Source organism: Numida meleagris, chromosome Z (genome assembly GCF_002078875.1).
Source record: "Numida meleagris isolate 19003 breed g44 Domestic line chromosome Z, NumMel1.0, whole genome shotgun sequence".
In the NCBI taxonomy this organism is placed as follows: Eukaryota; Metazoa; Chordata; class Aves; order Galliformes; family Numididae; genus Numida; species Numida meleagris.
This window is the reverse complement of record NC_034438.1, coordinates 13,650,504-13,671,999: the sequence shown is the minus strand read 5'-3', so window position 1 is coordinate 13,671,999 and position 21,496 is coordinate 13,650,504. Positions and strand designations below refer to the sequence as shown.

Below are 21,496 nucleotides of genomic sequence, written 5' to 3'. Positions count from 1 at the left end.
ACAAAAAGGTGGGCAAGGTCTCTGAGATCTTCATCTCACTCATCCCATCAATAAAATAAAAAAAAAAAACAGAAAATGGTGGCCAAATTAATGGTTGATTGTATTTTGGGGGGGATTAAATTGATTGCATTAATCAATAAATAAGTTTCAAAGAACTCTTTTAGCAAAAGCCTGGCCTAGACAGCAGGTATTACATTAACTGTCACTATCAATTAGGACTCTTAGTGAACAGACTTTATTTACAAAGCAAGAGTTCTGGGAATTCACTTGTGTGTTAAAGGAACCTCTGTACTGCTCCAGCACGACGTCAGCAAAGCTAAGTGCTGTTTCATTAGGTGTAGTGCTTCACATTTCTTAATGGAGAACAACTCTAATATTTCCAGGGAGTTCAGTGTCATCATCTAGCGTGGGACATATGTATTCATGCTAACAATTTCGGAAATAAGATAAAATACTGCTTGTTCATTTTGTTCTTTTTTTCCCCATAAAAGGCAGTATACCATAAATGAAGCATTAGCATAAACTAGGCAAACACTCTCCTCAGTTATTAAACTTCACTAGCTTTTAGCATGCTAAAGTCAGCAACTACAAATGGAGAAAAAGAAGGAAGTTAAAAACGGCAAAATATTTTGGCTTCTGACAACACTATCATATCCTCAGCTCTACTCAGACAGGCATCCATCAGTTTACAAGGGAAATAAACACAGGAAAGAGGACGGGTATTCCTGACAAGTCACTAACTTCTTCCCCTGCCTTGCAGTGCCTCTTGCAGCAGCATACAAACATACATTTACTAGGTCAGCTGTACTTTTTGAAAGGTTGCTCTTGATTATAAAACCTACAAGTTACACAAACACAAAAACATTATCACTGTAGGGACATTCAACTCAAACACATAAAGAGACCTTATTAACTACCAGCGCTGACATGTTCTGCGCGTTATATTTTAGGTAATAAAGACACAATAGATTTGTTTGGAGGTGCAATAATATGAGTCATACATGACAAGGAGATAAACAATACCACTCCACTACCCATGAGATGAGACAGCTTTGGAGCGTTGTCACTATTTGCACTTAGACACAAAAAAGCTTGCAAATGAAAATAACAGTCTCTCTAGGGAGAAAAACAGCTTAGGTACTAAAATTAAAAGGGAACAATAACTCTACTGCAATCAGTTAAACATAATTGTGTTTCTTTTTTAACAGAGGCCATTCATTGCTACCCTGAAGGTGTCTACATACTACAAAGGACAAAACTGCTTTCCAGCTCAGTATCCATATCTCTCCCAACCGTAAGTGGCCGTGAGAGTTGGATGGTTTAATTGTTGCTGAAAGAAACCTTGAAATAGAGGACAAGATGATTTCTTCACTTGTAAAAGCAGCTGAACTCTGAAATTTCTGTACTTTGGTAAGGTTTGAGCAGACTCTTTCTCCTGAAATAACAGCTGAACTGAGAAAATTCCAGAAAGCAAATAAAACCAATGCTTATTTTAACAAAACTATTTTTTAATATATAAACAAGTATGACTCAGTCCTACACAGCAGTTTTACTACTAAGAACTTCCTGTCCCTTCCCTGCACTTGAATCATTCCCGACAACATGCTCAAATATGCCTTGCAGCTTTCCTTCGTTACTACTGCCCAGACATGAAATGAACCCTGTTTAGAGAGATGCATGTGTTCTCAAACCACACCAAAGACTTTGACTGTGGATTATGCAGTAGCCTCTGCAGCACCCACATATAGAAGATAACTAATATAGACTTCAGTATCTGTAAATCATTTTTCTCACTGGTAGGAAGGGAAGACACAGAGAAAGATACTGTTTTTACTTTCTTTGTTTAAGTATCTAAGGCATTCATACACCAAACACAGTGAATGGGATTGCTTTAAAAAGTTACTTGATTTGCCAAGCATGCCACAGGTATTCAAAATTCATGAGGTTAGTTTAAAACTGTGTTTGAAAATGAGCTTTCTTATTTTTTCTGGGTCCTCAACCTTTAGGATTTATGAAATCCTATAGGCAATAAGGAAGGCTATAAACCTGCATTAGAAGTAAGATACAGGCTTGCTGTGATTCTTTAAACATGAAATGCTTTCAAGCATATTATAGAACCCTGTGTAAGATCAGAGGTCTATAAAGGCGCTAAATAGATATGCAAGAATACAAAGGGTAAAACAGACTGAGCCTTACCAGATCTCTTTTCATCTCTTCTCAGCTCCCTTCCCGAACTATCAAGAAATAAGCAGGACTACTCAAGAAAACGAGGCTACTCCCACAATAAGGCATTTTTAGCATTACTGAATTTTACAATATGCAAGTAGACTGTGTGTATTTTAAATAGCAGCCCCATTACTACAGTCAGTTGACTGCGGCAGAAGCTCATAATTATCTTATGGACACCAGGCTTCCCTTTATTAGCTTGAACATAAAGGGTAAAATCACTTTTGTGTACATTCTCAACTCCTGCCTGGTTTGCAAATGTTTAATTAAATATAAATAGCATTAACTTTCTCTCTGTGATTCATTTAGGAGGTTAAAAAGTTCAGTTGAACATACAGTACTCATCAAAGTAGCCCATGGCACGGAGTAATTGTATCTGAGCTGTTACAGTGAAAATGGAATGCAAATTGATTCATGTTGTACAAACAAAGTGTTATTCCTGAAAACAGTGCAGCTCTACCTTCAAAGTCTCCATAAAGCACACTTTATAATCTGGCACTGCCTTCTGACCTTCCCATCACCACAAAGAAAATAACACTTGAAAAAGATAACATAATCCAGCACCTGGATTGGGAATCCAGCCAAAACAAAGAACCAGGCTGCTCAGTACGAGCTCACCTTTCAGCACATGCACAGTCAAGGCCAACTTGAAGGGTTGAAAGAAGAGGTGATGTCCAGCAGAAGGAGACAGGCTGGAGCACAGTGGGGTAAGCTGCACCAAGGGGAATGGTGAAGTCCAGAAGTTCAGCACTGGCAAGTATTCTGGTACAGCCTCACCCAACCACCAGCCCTTTCCACGTGCCCTACAGGCAGGTTTAGTCCTTGCTAAACCCCATTACCACTTCCTTCCTGCCAATCTCCCTCTCTAGGTATGCACCCCATGCACTCATCCTCTATGATAACCCAAATGTTCCCATCTGCATTGCTAAAAAAAAATAAATCACTAACATGCAAGATGTCCACAATCCATCTCATCAAGCTCTCCTACAGCAAAAGCGAACGATCACCCTCAGCACAGTTTAGAAACTGCTCACACTGGTATTTCCAGGAAAGAGCCCTCTGACAGAAAGGGGATAAACAAGAAAATGTGTACAGGGATCATCCGGAAGTTTAAGGGCAAAACTGTGCTGAGTGAGAGCAATAGCCCCACATACCCGAAAGTCAACAACTAGATTCCGAGTATTTTGGAATATGAACTCAATACTTCTTTGGTTAACAAAGTTTACAAACCTGAAGTCACGCCAGAGACAAAGAGAACATTTTCATTTTGCAATAAACCTCAGGGAGAGCAAAAGCTCTTAGAAAATCTCAACATGTAGCTGAAGAAAACTGCCTGCCAGTTAAGTAGCTCTATTTGAAAAACTTTGTAAGTAACAGTTAAGGCCAGAGGAGAATTTATACTGTCAGAAGCTGTCTGGCCTTAAGTTAGCACCTTAATCCATGAAAAAAAAAAAGAAAAAAAAAGTAGTGTTGGGACCTTTACTGACCACAAAGCAAACAGGACTTTGCTCTGACACAGGACAGTGCCAGAGGCAAAGCTTCCAATGCTGTGCTAATGCAGAAGGTGAAACCTGTCCAGATCCTCAACAAAATCTGTTCTAACCACCCTTTTGTGGAAATAAAGATGGATTTTGTCTACTTGACTACACCACTTTACCTGCTGAAGCTTGTTCTAAAACACATTTGTTCGGGGGCATGGAAAGGAAAGAAAAAACAAAAAGAGCCCTTAAATCACAGGTGTAAGTGATTATATCTGGGGAACTCCCATGATTCAAGATGGTTTTCATCACTGTTTTACTACAAGTTTAAATGTTAGCATTTAGCATGTCACAACTAACCAATGCTTAGGAAAAAAAAAAAAGGAAAAAGGGCCCTGCAGTGGAAGAGGAGTTTGGAGTAAAACACAGACTAAGTGTGAGTCAGCAACGTGGTGTTATTATTTCAAAGGCACCGGTAACCCTGTAACACATTAACGGGAGCAGTATACGCGCAACAGGAGATTGATTGTTCCACTGTTGGGAACTATGAACCAAGCCACCTCTGGGCAGCTGCTCTTTGCAGAGGTCACAGGAAAACCAAGCAGTGCAAAGAATTACAGCCACCATGTTCAAAAAACTTGACCAACAGAGAAAGGTGCAAAGATTGGTGTTTAGCTTATGAGAGAAGTGAGACATACAGACGGGGATCTGAGGAAGAAATGGAAACAAACAACATCACTCAGAGCCTACCACTTCATTAACAGCACTGTTATGGCCACTATAATCCTATATCTGACATTATTATTGTGCCTAATATGAATCTGGCATTGGTGAATACTCATTTAATCTTACTGTTTTCATAAGCACCATAAAAACACTGGCTTCTCAATAAAAGAGAACTGGCAGCAGTTAGCGCAACAGCAAAAACAGTTCAACAAAGATCCTTTTGGCATGATGAAAAAAACTCAGCTAGCTCAATTCATACAGAAATGTAATTTAATAGACAACTGATTTTTTTATTTCTACTTAATCATAACATTTTATGAAAAAATAAAATGCATTTTTCAATTATTTGAATACATGTGAAAATTTGAACTTATTACATAAACTTGAAATTAGTTCTGTTTAGCTGTTTGTTTTTTTTTCATTAAACTCTATTAAAAAAACATTTCAGATGCAAATTTTATTTAAAATGTTTGAGCTACTTTTAAGAAGCTATTAGCCTAATCCAACTCAAAATTATAAACTGTCTTGATTTTTTGGAATCTCTGTTTTTCCAGAATTACTACTTTATTTCATCTAATCAGTGGTAAGTTTGTAATGAAAAGCTTCTATACTTCACTGCACTGTAAAGACTAATTATTTTCACTCTCAATTCAATATTCAGGGATTCCTTCAGAGGTCCATTCCGTCTCCGATCTCATGGCTACATTCAAAATTTCCTTAAAACCTGAGATTTCAGGAAAATATTTTCCTTTAGCTATTTTAGCAAAGCACAAAAAGGCAGTCAGGGAGCGGCAGATTTCAGCAGACATATATGTATTAAAAACAAGAGTAATCAGGGTGTAGTGCAGTCACATGTGATTACATTAGTTTTGTTGTGCATTGTAAATTACCCTGCTGACCCAGAGTGCAATCAAAGAGGCAACCCACCAGCCTCCCAGGCAGGTAGCTTTATATTTCTCTGGCACAAATCAGTGAACTGCAAGCTCTGGCAATGATACTGTATTAGTGATAAATTATTGTCACCTGAGGCAAGAATCTTTGCTCCTGTTTTTCTCAGCAGATAGCACACACCGGGGAAATTCTGCAGATACTACTGAAGATCAAGTATTAAACTCACATTGCTGAATCTTAGGGCTATCAAAGTAGATTCGTAGCTTCAGAGAAGGCTAATATTTCAGTTATTTAGTGGAGATACTTAATAATCAATCATATGAGCAAACTTCAGCAACTAAATTCTTGGCCTAATGATGCTTAACATTTTGAGAAAACACATGGTATTTGTGGATATTTATTCATATCAGACCAATCAAGTGTCCAGTATGCATTTACTTGCCTAACTGAAGAAATCAAGCTGTAAAACAATTAACAGTATTAAATAACCTCTATGTGCTTCCACTACTCCTTTGAAGGATTAACATAAAAATCGTAAAAATTACAGAATCTTTTGAGTTGGAAGGGACCTTATATTGCCTTTTTTTGAGTCACTAGGGACTTCACCTGACCACCACAACTTTTCAAGTATCATCAAGAGTGGCGTGGCGACTATGCCAGCCAATTCCCTGAGGACTCTAGGATGTATCCCACTGGGACCTACACCACAACAGAAGGTGTGACAGCGCCTTCTACTAGGACTGTAGCACACCTGTAAATATATTAATCAACATTTAGTTTTGAAACCAATACAGGAAAAAGCTGCTTAGCCTTTCTGAAGACAGGTGAATTCTCAAGAAGGGCATGATCTCCTAATAAAGATGCTGCTCCCTTGGCTGCTAACCCTTAAAACGATGGTGAGGATGGGTGGACCCTGGATCCACCCCTTCCAGTCGTTGAGGTGCATTCGTTGCAGCTGTGCTCCCTGGGTTAGCCACACCTTCTCACTTGGTGCTCGATCACTGGTTCAGGCCGTGACCTCGCAGTTCCTGTACAGGACCCACAGACTTACAGATGTTTAGGTTCCTCAGATGGTCACAAACCTGATATTCACTTACAGCAGGAGGGGCATCGCTCCCCCAGTTCTCACCTTCTGAACCATCTGCTCAAAGGCTGTGTGTAGACCAATTGCTAGTGATGACCGGGGCTAAAAAGCTGTTGAATACCTCAGCCTCCTCCTTACTCCTTGTTACTAGCCTGCTTGTGTTGCTCACTAGGGAGGGTGTGCCCTTCTGGACTTTCCTCTTCCAGTTGATTTATCTATAGAAGCCTCAAAAGCACTGGACATGTGAAAGATGTTTACAGTATCCCTTCTCTTCTCCTGTGAACTAAGTAGTCTCTGGCAAATTATGATCACAGGAGTGACCAAACCTATTTATATTAAAAAAAGCTAACTAGAAATAACCTTCACTCTTAGGTGTAGTTCAGCTATTTTTCTGTATTCATAGGAATGCAAACCACTGCAGTGCTAAAATTCTGGAAATGTGTAACAGTATTTGGGATTAAATAGAGACCTTGATCTCTTAATTAAAAACATACATCAAAATATGAAAATGACAAGCTTATGATGTCACTCAAACACATCAGACACCATTCGGTCTTATTTCCTAATTGCTGCTGCATCTTTCCACCCCTGCTTGACTAAAATTTGTCTCTGATGGCAATGTACTGCTTGTAGAGCTTGTGGATACACAAGCTTTGGGGTCACCAAATGGCTGCAGGTTTGAGCTTGGCTACCTTGCAGGTTCCTGCAGCAGATGTTAAGAAAATAGATTGCAGAGTCTCCCTTTGATCAGTGCATGCGGCTCCAAATCATAGAATGCTTCAAGCTGCCGGAGACTTTGGCCCTGTAGCAACACTGGTGGCACCTGGTATGTGGGGCTGCCAAACATAGCTTCATGCTTGATCAAAATGAGCTGACCAGCTCCTCCTGATGATGAGGCAGAACTCTACTACAGATTGCCAACTCCTGCTGATATGAAAGAGTTGAGGGACAAGTTGCCATTACTCAGCAATCAGGATGGAACAGGTTGTGGCTGTTGTCCCTTTATTTCATTACATTAGATGAGTTTGTTGATTCAGAATGCAAATTGATTCACCTTACATTCACACAGTGGTTTGTGCTGACACTGGCAAAGCGTGGGAGCCAGGAACCTGCGTGGGAAGGACCACAGCCACATTTCCCAGGGCTACAGGAGGTTTGGCTTGGTTTGGCTTGGCTTAGCTTGGCTTGACCAGGCAGGAGATTGCACTCTCAAGCAGAAGAGCAGCTCCGGCACTCTGAATAGTAGCACACATTGCTGCCTCTACTGATGTCTCAGTCTTCGTCTTTCGTTTCTGAAACTATCCCAAGCAGAAGTAAACTCAACAAAGCTGTGTCTATCTTAACCGGTGGCTGTGAAGAGATAGCTTAAGATTTGGAAACTGCAACTCTCTTGAGAATTAATAGGCTTCTTCAGCAAATCATCAGGGCAGTCAAGCTGTCAGCTGACAGACAAGAAAGAGAAAAAAAATCCCATGAAGCAAAGGGAAGCCCAGTTTGGAAACTGAATTTTTCACTGATGTAGTTTCTATTTACCACTAGCTTCAGGAGAGTTACTACAGCTTGCTGACTGGACATCAAGAGTCAAAAGTCTTTATCTGCTTCTGCATATGCACACATTTAAGAATCTGTGTGTTTATAAATGGAATGTGAAGATCACATTTCCCTTTCATAGAGCAAGCTGCAGTATAAAAAATACCTGCAGGGAAAAATCATCCAGCCTTTAAGTGCTGCAGCCTTAATGGCTGTGCTGCCATTCAGCAAGACCTGGACAAACTGGAGAGTTGGGAGGGAGGAACCTGATGTGGTTTAACAAGAGTAAGTGTACAGTCTTGCACCTGAGGAGGAATAACCTCATGCATCAGTATAGGTTAGGGGCTGACCTGCTGGAAGGAGCTCTGCAGAGAAGGACCTGGGTGTTCTGGTGGACAGCAGGTTGGCCATGAGCCAGCAGTGCACCCCTGAGACCAAGAAGGGCACACTGTATGCATGTGTCCTGGTGTGCATTAAAAAGAGCATGGTCAGCAGGTTAAGGGAAGTGATCCTCCCCTTCTACTCTAATGTGGTGAGGCCACATTTAGAATACTGTGTCCAGTTCTCAGCTCCCCAGTTCAAAAAAGACAGCAAACTCCTAGATGGAGTCCAGCGGAGGGACACAAAGATGATAAAGGGCTTGGAGCATCTCCCATATGAGGAAAGGCTAAGTGACCTGTGTCTGCTCAGGTGAAGAGAAGACTCAGGGGCAATGTGATTAACGTTTATAAATTCCTAAAGGGAGGTGGGAGGCAAATGAATGAGGGCAGGCTCTTCTCTGTAGTGTGTAGAACATGCAAACATATGGAAGAACTTCTTCACAGAGAGGGTGACAAAGCACTGGAACAGGCCGCACAGAGAGGTTGTAGAGTCTCCTTCTGCAGAGATATTCAAGACCTGGCTGGACATCTACCTATGTGACCTATCTGCTTTAGCAGGGGGGTTGGACTCCATGATCTCTTGAGGTCCCTTCCAACCCATGCAATTCTGTGATTCCGTGAAAAAAAGACTCTGAAAATAACCAAATATGTTTGATGACTAATTGCCAGTTATGAAATTTAACAGTCTCATTCTTTCAAAACAAAGCAGCTACTGATAATAAGAGACAAAGCAAGGAACAAAATAATGTGTTCGTGCTTATTTCTCCCAATAGTTTTCCACCTCACAGAGCCCACAGAATACTTTTTTTTAGTCTGCAGTTATGAAAGCATTTCAGCTGCGTGTTTAAAAAAAATCAAATATATTTTCCTGTCTACAGAATACCCAAGAACGTGCCAGAAAGTAATTAGGAATGACGGGCATATAATGACATGTGAGCTGAAAGTATTCAATTTTTAGTCCGGAAAATAAAACACTTAACAATGGATATGGAATGCATTTGCTTTAGCTTAGTTATGCATAGCTGACTTGACTAATTTGAAAAATAAGAGAATCTGTGCCAATCTCCTTCTCAGGAAGAGTTCAAATGATGGTGAAACTTAAACAGGAAAAGAAAGAGGACCAGAACAACCATACCAAATGCTTATATTAATTTTGCAGAGGAAGAACCAGTATCTCCAAGGGCCTGTGGGTAATTCCCCATAAAAACACCAGTTTGCACTTGGGGCCTGCTAGATTCCTGTCTTTGCCAAAGAGATAATTCTAGCCTTTCTGAGACTGGTGAAGAAATGATCATTTTGTTCAGATAAATCACCATTTGGCAGAGATCACAGATATAAATTATTTTTATATGCAGGTATCTGCTAGCATCATTCAGTTAATTTTTTCTGGATTTATAAAAATCACTGTTTAATAAAAACTTGATATCATAATCTGAATTTTTGGACAGTATGCTGGATTTTGAACATATGCCTAAAGTTCTAGTATAGCATGGAAAATGTCAGAATAAGTAGATTTGTTTAGTGAGCAACAGGACATGTCTATTGACACCCCTGACTAGAAACTTTCCCTTAAATCTTACCAGAAGCAGAGTTACTAAAGTTCAGCTTACTGATGAACAATGAAGGGAAGTTTTATGATGGAGAAAAAAATTCTTTTTATCATGCAACTTGGCAGCAATAGGTTATCCAATACATATCTGTCCCAAATAACACTGACAGCGTACTTCAATTACTGAGCAAAGTAGCTGTGAAGGATATTATTGCCCTGTGCCTCACAAGGCAGGCTTGCTGCCAGCTAGGTCGTACAGTAATCAACAAACCAGGCTTCAGAAGGGATCCTAGAATCCTCCTAGATGCACCTACATTAAAACAATTAAATATATTTTCTCTGTATAGTGCTGAAATTTCACTTCTTTATTAACAAACTCTTCAAGGGGGTCTGATGAGCAATAAGATAACTTTAACGGCCTGACTTCACACTTTGCCATGCATCTTTGTAAACCTTTCAGTTCATACTACTGCCAGAGAATGGCTTGAACAAAAGGAACAGTCTGTTTATAGACTCCCTGGAATCTTGGGTTGCATACATTGTCCTTGAAACACAAGAAGAACCTGGCTTATTACAAACACAAGTCCGCATAAAAGTGAGAGCACAACACATTCAAAACAATGCCGAAAGTCTTATCAAGTAATCTCTTGTTCTAGAGAAACGAAAACAAAAAACAACAAAACTGCTGCAGTGGTTCTGCCATGATTTGGAAACCAGCATCATGAACACAGTGCTCTGAAAGTCTTCTGAATGTTCACATCTGGCAGAGGTCTTTCTGAGCTTGCTGCTGAGCCTCCTGTACATGCACGGCCAGGAACATGGCTATGATCCTAGCCACAAGAAGCGAATCACTTCCAGGAGCTACTGCTTGGGAAATGTAGACCAAGGCTTTCACTCTAATCCTACAGTCTATTCCACAACCCTTTCTTCACAGCTACATTAAATTCCACAATAAAAGACAGTGTATGGATTCGTATAGCTAAAAGGATAGACGAGAAACACCTTATTCGTAACTATCTTTTCTGTCTGCTTACTCGTCACCCAAACTGTATGGTAGTCGGCAAAGTATTAATAAACTTCTAGAACAACTGGACTCATGGTACTCATTTTGAGTAATTTTAGAAAATGCATTCCTCCAGTGGTGGCTGCTGTTCTCTCTCAATCAGCATTAGCATCTGGCAACAAGCAATTCCACTGAGTAATCTTGGCAAAAATTGTTTTGAGTTTTCCTCACAACCTCTCAGTGCCTGACTGTACTAATAAGTGAAGATCAAACAGCTCTGTTGTGGGTCCTCCTGGCCCCACGATAATTATTCCAATGGTCTGCCTGTTTTTTTTTGTTGCTGTTTTTTACTTTTTCAATGTTTTCTTAAATTTACTACAATTAATGTGACTCTTCTATTCAGTACCTTGCTGGCAATGAGGGAAAGAAGAGCAGCCAGCATTTAACATCCATGGAGAGGTCTTTTAGACACATAATGGCCAGAAATACTAACATTATATAAAACACACCCTAAGTTTCAATGTTATCAGCAGAAAATTCCCTACCTATAACCCAGTAAGATCCTGTTTTGCTCTTCAGAAAGGAATTACCATGACAGTTTTGAAACCACTATCCTTCACTTACTAGATACAACCAGTTTCGAAGAAAAAGTCAAAAGGACATGAGCAATTCTGATTGCTTTTACTATTTTGAGTTACAAAACAACATAATAAATGGCATTAGTCTTCTTCTGTACTAACTGAAGTACACTGCTAAGGTTGTATGGCACAAGTAGTAGAGGTCAAAAGCCAAGGACCAAAGCCAAAGCTGCCAAAAAGCAACTATTTATAATGCAGAACATCCAAAAATGTCTGTGCTGTTCACTCAGAAGTACACACACTCCATCCTTGATCAATTGTGATAGAAGTGCTTTCTACTCTCCGCATCTCAGTCCTTTAATGTACCCAAACAGCTTATGCAACTTGAATCAATTCTAGCCTGGAAGAACCATTATGACTTAATGTGCTTTTGGTGCATTTTTCTGTTGTTGTTTTTCAAACATCTGAATTCCTCTGTTATTAATTTCTTGTGTTATTAGAGCACCTACAAATGGTTGCTGGCCAGCTGTGCTACAAACTGTACAAATAGAACAAAACATTCATTTTTCCTCAGAAGATACCTTATTTCTGCCCAGTAATTGCGGTAATGAACACAGTTGCTTGTTCTGGCTTCCTGCTACTCTCTCTGAGCTAGTTTCCACCTCCATCAGTGCCACTCCTACACCACCTTCTGCAGTTTTACTCTCTTTGGGTCTACTGACACATGGGCTTTATCATGTGCTGCTTCTCCTATACCGGCATCACTGGAAACCAACTACTGAATTCATATACATTTGCACATACTCCAAGACAGACTTCAATTTCTGCTCAGCAAGCCAGAGAGAGAGAGTAGCAGGGAATGAGCACAAGGCAGCTATGCTTGTGGAGTGCTGAATGGGCAATTGAAGCCTCGGCTGCCTCTTCCTTCTGCTGTGCACAGCTCAGCACTTTCCCAGAACTGGCTTCTCTGTGCGCTGTCTGGAATCACTCCATAAGCCACAGCTTGCAAACAACTGTACAGCTTCTGTCCCGGAATCTTAATAACGTTTTTTAAAAGTACCTATTTGTATTGTTAAGATACAGAGTAATCAGAGCATTTATTTAATATTTGCCAACCCACTAAAATATTAAGCAACATCCCAAACATAGCATTTTGTCACTGTCCTCCAGAGCTATCCATCCAAAACACAACGGTGTGACAAGGACTAGAGATCACTCATTCGTCCTCTGAAAGAGCCTCCTGTTGGTCTTCCATTTATTCTCTACGTCATGTGATTCAGAAAATCATACCCAATCCTTAAAGTCTGCTGTCAGTCAGATGAGCTAGAATAAACCAAAGGAAGTGACTTGGCTTTGTAAACTAAAAACAACCAAACATGCTGCTCAGTGTGGATTGTAAACAATAAGAAAATACAAAGTTCGATGACTTGGATGCATTTTTCTTCTTTATGGGTTGTTCTGTTAAAAACATGCTAAAATTTGACTTGCTGTTCAATAAGCTGGAGATCACCATTCTGGTATTTTCCTCTGTCAATTACTTAATATGGCTCCTTAAAAACAATCAGAAGAAGATAACAAGATCACCAGTGGAAGCCTCTGCAAGTGAGCTGTCTTCCTCCACACGGTCAATATTGACACTGACACAGCAGAATATAAACGTGTTTCTTCCTCTCCTCTCAGCATGCTCCTCTTTTCCCTCCCTGTCAGATCAGCTGATGGTAGTTTTTCAACAGCAGAACACTCAGTGGACCTAATGAATTTCACCTTAGCAGGCTTCGCAAGCTTTCAACCTACAGTGCCTATGAAAACTGTCAACAAAAAAGATGTTTGTATATGCTGTATTATAAATACAAGAACTTTATAAGACTCGGTATCCCTGCTAGCTTAAGGGTTCTATATTAAATTAAATATTACTTGTTAAAACATACTCAGCGCTCAGTATCAGCTGACCAAAGGTTGTGGCCTTTGGCTCCAGGGGCAAAGGAGTCTGGCCACTCGTAATGGAGCAAGCTAAAAAGAAGCAGGAACAGAAGGCTGGCTGACTTACAGATCCAGAAGCCAAAGCCATGGACGTGTGAATGGGAATGCATGTACTTCTCATGGTAATTTTCAAGACACCTAGTCAACACACATGTTTGAGACACGGGCTGGTTTTGCCTTTAAGGGTACACTCCTGCTTCATTTGAACAGAATTACATCACAGCCTCTCAACAGACAGGGCTCCTTGGCAAGAGCATTCTAAATTCAGTTTAAAAAAAAATCCATACAGTAATAACTAACTGGTGAGAGATATCTGTTTCAGTCTTAAAAACAAGCAATGGCAGTCATTTGTTTTTATTGACATCTTAGGAAATAAAATGAAAATTGCAATACAAACAAAGAGTACCAACTGTTCACATATAAAACGAGTTGGTGAAAGACATCACTTTGATGCAAAAATACCATCTTTCAGTTTCTCTTGTTTTGTTACAATGCTGCAAAACACAGCAACCAATATGTGACTTGGAAAGCACAGCAGTGCACGCCTCTGGCAAAACAAACATTTTACTCATCCCACAGATCTACCAGGAAAGTGGAATAATCTTTGTAATAGGAAAAAAAATCAAAATGAAAATATACTTCTGGGTGTAATTCAAGTTACATTCAAGTTTTTAGATAGCCTTGAGGTGTTTTACTTTTTTGTTGTTTTGAGACATCTCAAGCACTCTTAAATTGCTGCCCATGGTCTTAATCACGCCCTTCTGATTACTGGTCATGTGCTGTCCAGTTTCCACCATAAGGCAGTATAACAAAAGAGCACAGACTCTGTAACTTCAGTCCTTCCATCACCATCCAACAATTACCCAAGTTTTCACATCCTGGTCTTTCTGCTTAAATGTTTTCCCCTTTGTTTCACAAAGAATCTACAATCTATATGCAGCACCTGTCTTTTGATCCATTTCTTACAACTGCTTCTCCTTCTCTGTATGTTTTTGCAAACTGAAACACATGCAAGACATGTTCACCCACTGCGGAAAACTTCTTCCCTCTTCTACTCCGAGATCTCCTGTGGTCAAACAGGCACTCACGGTCCTTAGGCCTGACATAACATTCAAACAATAGGCCAAAATTCTTCAAGATTCAAATTATGTGCCAAATTCATACCTTTGTATAGAAAATAGTGTGACTACAGAAGCTTCTGTACGAAGGTTTTTGTTCTGTCGTTCAGTGTTAATGGGAAAGATTAATGAAAGTCATGACAAGAGCCTTTCTTCCTAAATCCTGCATTTTTCCTTCCCAATGGATGAATTTATTTTTATCGGATCCATAAAGCTTCCATGGACTCTCACACAAAAAGCCCTCAGTATGCAGTAGTAGAAAAACAGAGAATAAGGGACCTGGGATGATTTTCACAAATCTTTTTGTTACTTTAGTAAAATATTAATTTATTTACAATATGAAAAAAAGCAATACAACAGGCTACAATAAATGCAAAGGCTCAACAATAAACAGCATTACCTCTTCCATAATGGCATGATAACCATTCACCTATGTCACAAGTTGATTCAAAGATACAAGCACAGAATATGTTTCTTACCTCCCTTGTACATCCACACATGACAGCTACGGCTTACAGTTACACACACTAAGCTTGAAACATCAGTGGTGTACAAAGGTTCCTCACGTATATACTGCTGTCGTCTTTGCTACGACACAAGTTATACAGGTTTCTTGCACCACTTAAACAGGTAAATGCCACTTTCCCTAATGTCACTGAGTGGCACACCTGCAGTCAGCCAAAGCCTTAAGAGCAATCAAGCAGTACTCTCTGTAGCTTACATATCTGTGCATGCCTTGTGGTGGGCACATGACACATCACTGAAGAGGAGTACCTGAACCCAGCAGAATCACATTCACTCTCTTAAAGCCACCTATTGTGTCAAGGAAAGTGGCTATCCAAGCAGAATACTTCAACTAAGAACCAGGAGCGAGGAGGCACAGGCTGCTTCTTAGGAAAGTGAAAGCTTCTTCTGAAATGGCTCTGAACTGATGTGGCCAGCTGCACTAAATGCACCCCCATGCTGGACAACAGAGGAGCTCAGCACACGGTCCCACTAGAACAGCCCTCCTCCTAGGCTGCTCCCAGTTTAGGACTGCAGCTGCTCCATGCAGGACAGGCTGTCCTGCACTGCGAGCTGGCAGGGACCCCATCACGTAATCAGGACAGCGCTGCCAACACCAGCACCCTGAGATCCACTGCCACTGCCCAGAGCTCAGACATGGTGTGAAACTCTCTCTCTCAATCTCTCAGTGCAGAAACGGTGCATCCTGGACCAGCAGGTCAGCACTCACTGTCTGGTTCAAGCACATGTCAAGTCTGAAAAGTTTTGGCTGTGTGTGTTTCAGTTACATGTGCAGATGAGCCAGGAACTTCTGCACAAGAATTCAGGAATAAACGGCAGCATTCCCCACAGCACATTGCCAATCAGTCCTCATGGTGGCTCAACTCTCTGTGCAAGTATGGAGCCACAACATGCCCTACAAGTGTCAGGAATTAACCCGGATGGCTAAAGCCCCACAGAAACCAGAGCTCACAAGGCTTGACCTGTGCATGCTCAGTGGTACAGACTGGTGTGCAGAGCCACAGTGCCCTGACCATGCTCTGTTCTGTACTGCTTACTTAACATTTGACTCAACCCTTAGAGCTGCTCCATGCTTCAGTTCACACTGTCACAGTCACTTCAAAAGCCACAGGGTCAAGAGTTTCTTCATAAGCAGAATTTTCATAGCATTCCTTGGACCTATCTTTTGTTCTTACAAAGATACCGATGGATTCCTCTTCCTATGATTACAAGCAGCAATCAAATGCGGAGACAGAAGTGATAAGCCAGCCCAATTGCCTTCCTCCTCTTGATCATTATCCCAGAAGACTTTCCTTATTCCGAGCACTAATGGTAAGGCTTGGTTCCATATGTCATCATGCTCAAGCTTCTTCAACTTGTTCAATGCAGTGACAAGGACCGTGATCTAGAAAGAATCCTGTGTTCTTGTATCTCTTCACATCTCTTTTACAGAGTCACATAAACCAACAAGCAATCTCCTGAACAGTCAAAACAGCAGACAGCTTGAGCTCTTCTGGATGAAAAGAGTATACCAGACATTACTCAAAATAATTACAAGTGATAAAGTAGGTTCACAACATTCTTTGCGAGCAAACACAATTTAACAAGCATTCAGTAGCAAATTCAAACAATATTTGTAGTCATGCGATAAAGGAAAGCCCACTGCACCAATCCATTCTCAGGGCAATGCTGACGAACTCCTATGTGTGCGTGAGAAACACAAGCAAACAAAGGAAAAAAGAACATGAAATACAGCTGAAATCTGGCTGCTACCTGAACATTTGAGAGCAGCTGGGAATTCTGATAAGGCATGCAGTTTGTGTAGTGAAGGAAAAACTGACAAGCATGCCCATTTAACTGAGACAGCTAAAATAAAATTTGTCCGTCCTTTTGGTCTGTTTCTCCCTGTCTGAAAACTCTACAGTCAGATGCTCTCCATCCAATCCCCACACTCCAATAGGCACAGAAGCAGTTGTTTGGATGCATCAGTAAGGTTGAGCCAAGCACAGAATAAAACACAAAACTGTCGCATCCTGGACAGTCATGTAGGCATCTGTTCACAGAACTGAGTAACATCCATATGATTTCTATTTACAAGTTACCAGCAATGCATTTTGAGATGTAAGGGAATAAGGAGCCAGTCTGCATGGACTTAACTCCAGTATTTCACAGGTGCAGCCAATTTTCAAGGCCAGAAACAGCTGTTGGATGTTTCCACCCAGATAAGACCAGGTAAAAAACACTCCTCCCCAGATTCTAGGTGGGTCAGACCTGTCACTGCTACAAAAGCTGGAATGCTGAGTGCATGAGTCAGGCTGCCGAGCCACAATAACTTGGGTACAAACAGACTGACCCTTAGCACTGTGCTGGAACACCCCCTGACAATAGGTAAGGATTTGTTTTTTCTCCCACTGAAGGGTCTAGTTTTACCAATCTCATTTTCTCCCGAGGCAGTAAATCTTCAAGTACAATTTAAGCGCTTGAATGATGCAACATGATGGCGAGGAGACTAAGCTGTTATTAATAACCTAATGCTTTCCAACTAACCCACAGCGTTATGTGTTAGCTGCTGACAAACTTGTATTGCACAAAATTTCCCCATGGAGCATATGAAATACGACTTTATGATTGGACTGACTACCTGTAAACTGAGTCTGAAGACTGCAATGCACTTTGCTGCAACTTTTTTTTTTCTGCAGCTGCAACTTTTCAAGTCCTATATGTTAATTATCTCCATATTATTGTTCAATGTTTAAATGGTACCCTGAAGTAACTGATTATTCATACTTGCGTTGTCTCTGTTCTAGGACTTCATGCATAATCTTCTTAAGTAATCAGAGACAGAAACAATTTGCCTTAACGAGTGTAAAGCCAGTGAAGCATCTTCACTTCATACACCATAGGCTTCATTTCCCACATTCTACACTACATGGCCATCTGTGCTTGCTCTGCAGGCTTAACAGGTCTAGCACTGCCATATTCTAACTGTGCATCTCTGCATGACTACAGAAAAGGTGAGACAGGAAAGTGTAACTCCTTCCCCACCGGAGGAATAAGCAGTGTTTATTTTCTTAATGCAGGGGTTGACATTTTATCCTAAATTTACCAGTTCCATCTCTTCCCATCCACATTCCCCATGCGGAGTTTGCTCTTCACTGTATCTCCAGAGCTCTCCATACAGACCCGTTCTCGGTCCTTTGCCTATACCACCACATTCCCAAACTGTGCATTCCTTCTGTAAAGGGACAAGAGCATGGTTTAGAAGATACGGATACCTACATCATGGTAGGTATGACTAGCCAAACTTATGGAGCTTTAAAACTCATAAATGAAGAGTGCTTGATTACTGCTACAAGCATTTACTTACTGACTACACTGATAACAAAGGAAGCAGACCACTTTCCACCTGAAAAGTTACCCTGGACTGTCTGCAGTCACGCATTGAAGGGCAAGTATCTCACACATCAACAATCATCAGTGCTCAAAGCACAACGTTGGGCAAGGATGCTTTCTCACAGCCACTTGTTCACAACACTGTGCCTCTGAAATGCTCAGAACTCCACTTTGTTTAGATAAGACATTAAGTCCCACCCTACTGCAAAACACTCCACTATGAAGTGCTTCTGAAGGTTGTATTAGTTTGTTAACAAAAAAACAAAGTTTCTGCTGATGACTTTCCAGCCAGATATTCAATAAAATGCCATGCTTAAGTGTATTTTCATTTCATATCTGCAGCACATATGACATAACGAAACACCGCTTCTGTCTTGTAACAGCCCTTACAATTTATTAGGAAAATTTATGTCTCACACACCAAAAACCAGCTCCTGGGTAAGACAACACTCATTACATGCCCCATGAATGAAAATGATATGTAAAACACCCACTCACCTCACACCAAGAACTCAGCTCAGGATTTGTATACAGCAAAGGAAGACTTCCCTTGTGATAAACCGTAAGAGCACAAAGTGTTCCTTCAAGTCCTGACATAAATCTGCTATCTTATTGCGTTAGCTTCTTGCCTTTGCCACGGTTGCAGTGCAGCCTTGGCACCTTTCTGCTGCCTTCCTCGTGCTGCATGCCTCCTGCAATTACCACGCGGCTCTGCTGGGACAAAACTCATCCTCCCATCAGATCAATACATGGCAAAAGAACCAGCACGATCCTCTTCATTCCAAGTAACCTGATCCTTCCACAAGGGACTTCTGCATGCAGCTGTTACTACACTGCTGTTATCCCGGCTGTGCCTTTCCCCACCACCTTCATCTCCTCTCTTGTTAACAGCACTGTTTTTATTTATTTGCAATGCTTTGAAATTGTTTTGACACCTGTCTTAAGACAGAGATAGCTTCACCTGGGTTGAGTACAGGTGTTGTCACATCTGACGACAAAACTGTTCTTGGTCTTCAATTAGAAAAAAAGGAAGTCACAGCTTCTTTTGTTTATCTTGTTTTCTGGCCAATATTACTTACTGGCTTTTATTTCGTCTGTGAAAAGACGGCATTTCAAATAAGACACACAATGTTTTATTTATTCAGCCTGATGCTCCCAGTAGCAGCACAAAATCAACATTCATTTTGATAAAAAAAACAATTTCTGAAGCAAAGGAGAGCTTCCTTTGAAAGATGCAAGGGCTATCTTTATATCTACACACAATCAAGGGAAAAGGGCCCTTTTAGTTATACAAGCTAACCGAGCCAATCCAGACCGTGGAAAAGAAGAGTACCAACCCAGAACAAGTGAACGATCGATGAAGATCTGTTTTAGCCTTCCCTGCTGGACACAGGCACAGGAGGCCCTGGCAGCAGTGCAGGCTCCAGGCAGCAGGATGGGGCAGAGCAGAGCTCCCACGCCCACATCACACCCAGCGTGGGGCAAACAGCTGGGAGCTGGACTCTGGGGCTGTGGGGCTGCAGGTTCACACACCCACACAGCGCTGATGTGTGCTGCACCCACATGCCCACAAAATGTGCAGGGTATCTATGGCTTCAATACAGTACAATAAGTTTCTGTGGTTATTTTCATAAATTTAATAAAAGCACCACTGCCGCTAATTGGCAGTTTTTAAGATGACTCCTCAGGGAAGCCCGAGGAGCACATGCAAAGTGTGTTGTTTGTAAATCCCTTCTACTTATTAAAGCATAACGACGTCCTGGATTAGTACAGCAAGCAGCAGTTCTAGTAACACCAGGCGAAGATGTGGCGGAGATGAAAGGCACTGCATTCCCATTTAAACACTTCAAGCTGCCTGAACAACTTTCAGTAATACTCATTTTTATCACTTACAGCCGTAGAACATCTCAACTGTAGCCTAATCTCAATATTTAAAGCAGCATCTTTTACGTAGATTTGAAACAAAACTTACCAAACCTCCTTACACTGACTATTCCCAACCGCACCTCCAGCACCAGTGTGAATGATGAGTGTGAACAACCAAGTGTGTGCTACAGCTGGGAGAGTCAGATTTAGTACCTACTTGGTGAGCAATTTTGGTTCTCCCCATTGCTTAAAGGTTCACAGGATTCCTAAAATGGGATCCAACTCAAGCAGTGGGCCACAGCTCCGCTCTTAAATCTGACTTAACCACAAGTGGAGAAGCAGCCAGGGATCCATCATCTGTGGTTGTGGCGTGAGGAGAGAACAAGAGCTGCGACTGAATATGGCCCCATTAATAACGTGCTACATTCTGAATTTAGTATTGCTGCTAAAGGATGAGCAGCCACACACCTGATTGCTGCCACCACCCCCAAGAGCTGGCAGAGACGATGTTGCTGTGAGAAAGCACCAGCTGTGCCTCCAGCAACGCCTCCTGAGTGTTTATGGCAGAGTGGCTGCAGCATTTGTCCTTAAAAATATTCTCTTCAAGTTTTCTCTCCTCTGCAATACTTACAGTGGACCACACACTAAGAAGCAAGATCAGATATACCTGGGCACGACAATATTTTTTTCAAAAAAAAAAAAAACAAAAGAAAGGAAGAGGAGAGGGGACTGCCCAAACACAGTGTAGAACTTCGGGGCAGGACACCGGAACGCGGGCAGCAACCACCGCCCCGACCCCGCTTTGCACACCCGCACAGAGTGCACTTCCCCGCAGCGCCCGCTCGTCCCGCCCGACTCCGCGCCCGCGCCCCCCGGCCCCGCCGCGCACAGCGCTCCCGCCCTTCACGCCGAGGACACGCACCGCGGCCCGGCACCGCGTTCCGGCCGCTCCCGCGGGGCCGAGCCGTGCCCGCAGGCCGAGGGGCGACGGAGCCCGCGCCGCACGGCACGCACAGAGAGCGGCGGCCGCCACCTGGCCGCCGGGAGAGGCGCGAAGCCGCCGCCCGCTACTCACCGCCCGGCTCAGAACTTCCCCCAAGTTGCCCGGCGCTCCGCGCCGCGGCCCCGGAACCATCGGGGCGCCTCGGGCAGCGGCCCCCCTCCGCTCGGCAGCCGCGGCGGCGCCGCTG

The 21,496-nt window shown here is 41.9% G+C and overlaps 1 protein-coding gene across 1 annotated transcript in view; it reads right to left on the bottom strand.

Annotated features, from left to right (window-relative positions):
* GHR (growth hormone receptor) overlaps positions 1 to 21,471 on the bottom strand; it is a 140,703-nt gene extending 119,232 nt beyond the window's left edge. Inside the window, exon 1 of the mRNA XM_021380466.1 lies at positions 21,382 to 21,471. The gene's annotated coding sequence lies outside the window, so the exon portion shown is untranslated. The remainder of the gene's footprint in view (positions 1 to 21,381) is intronic.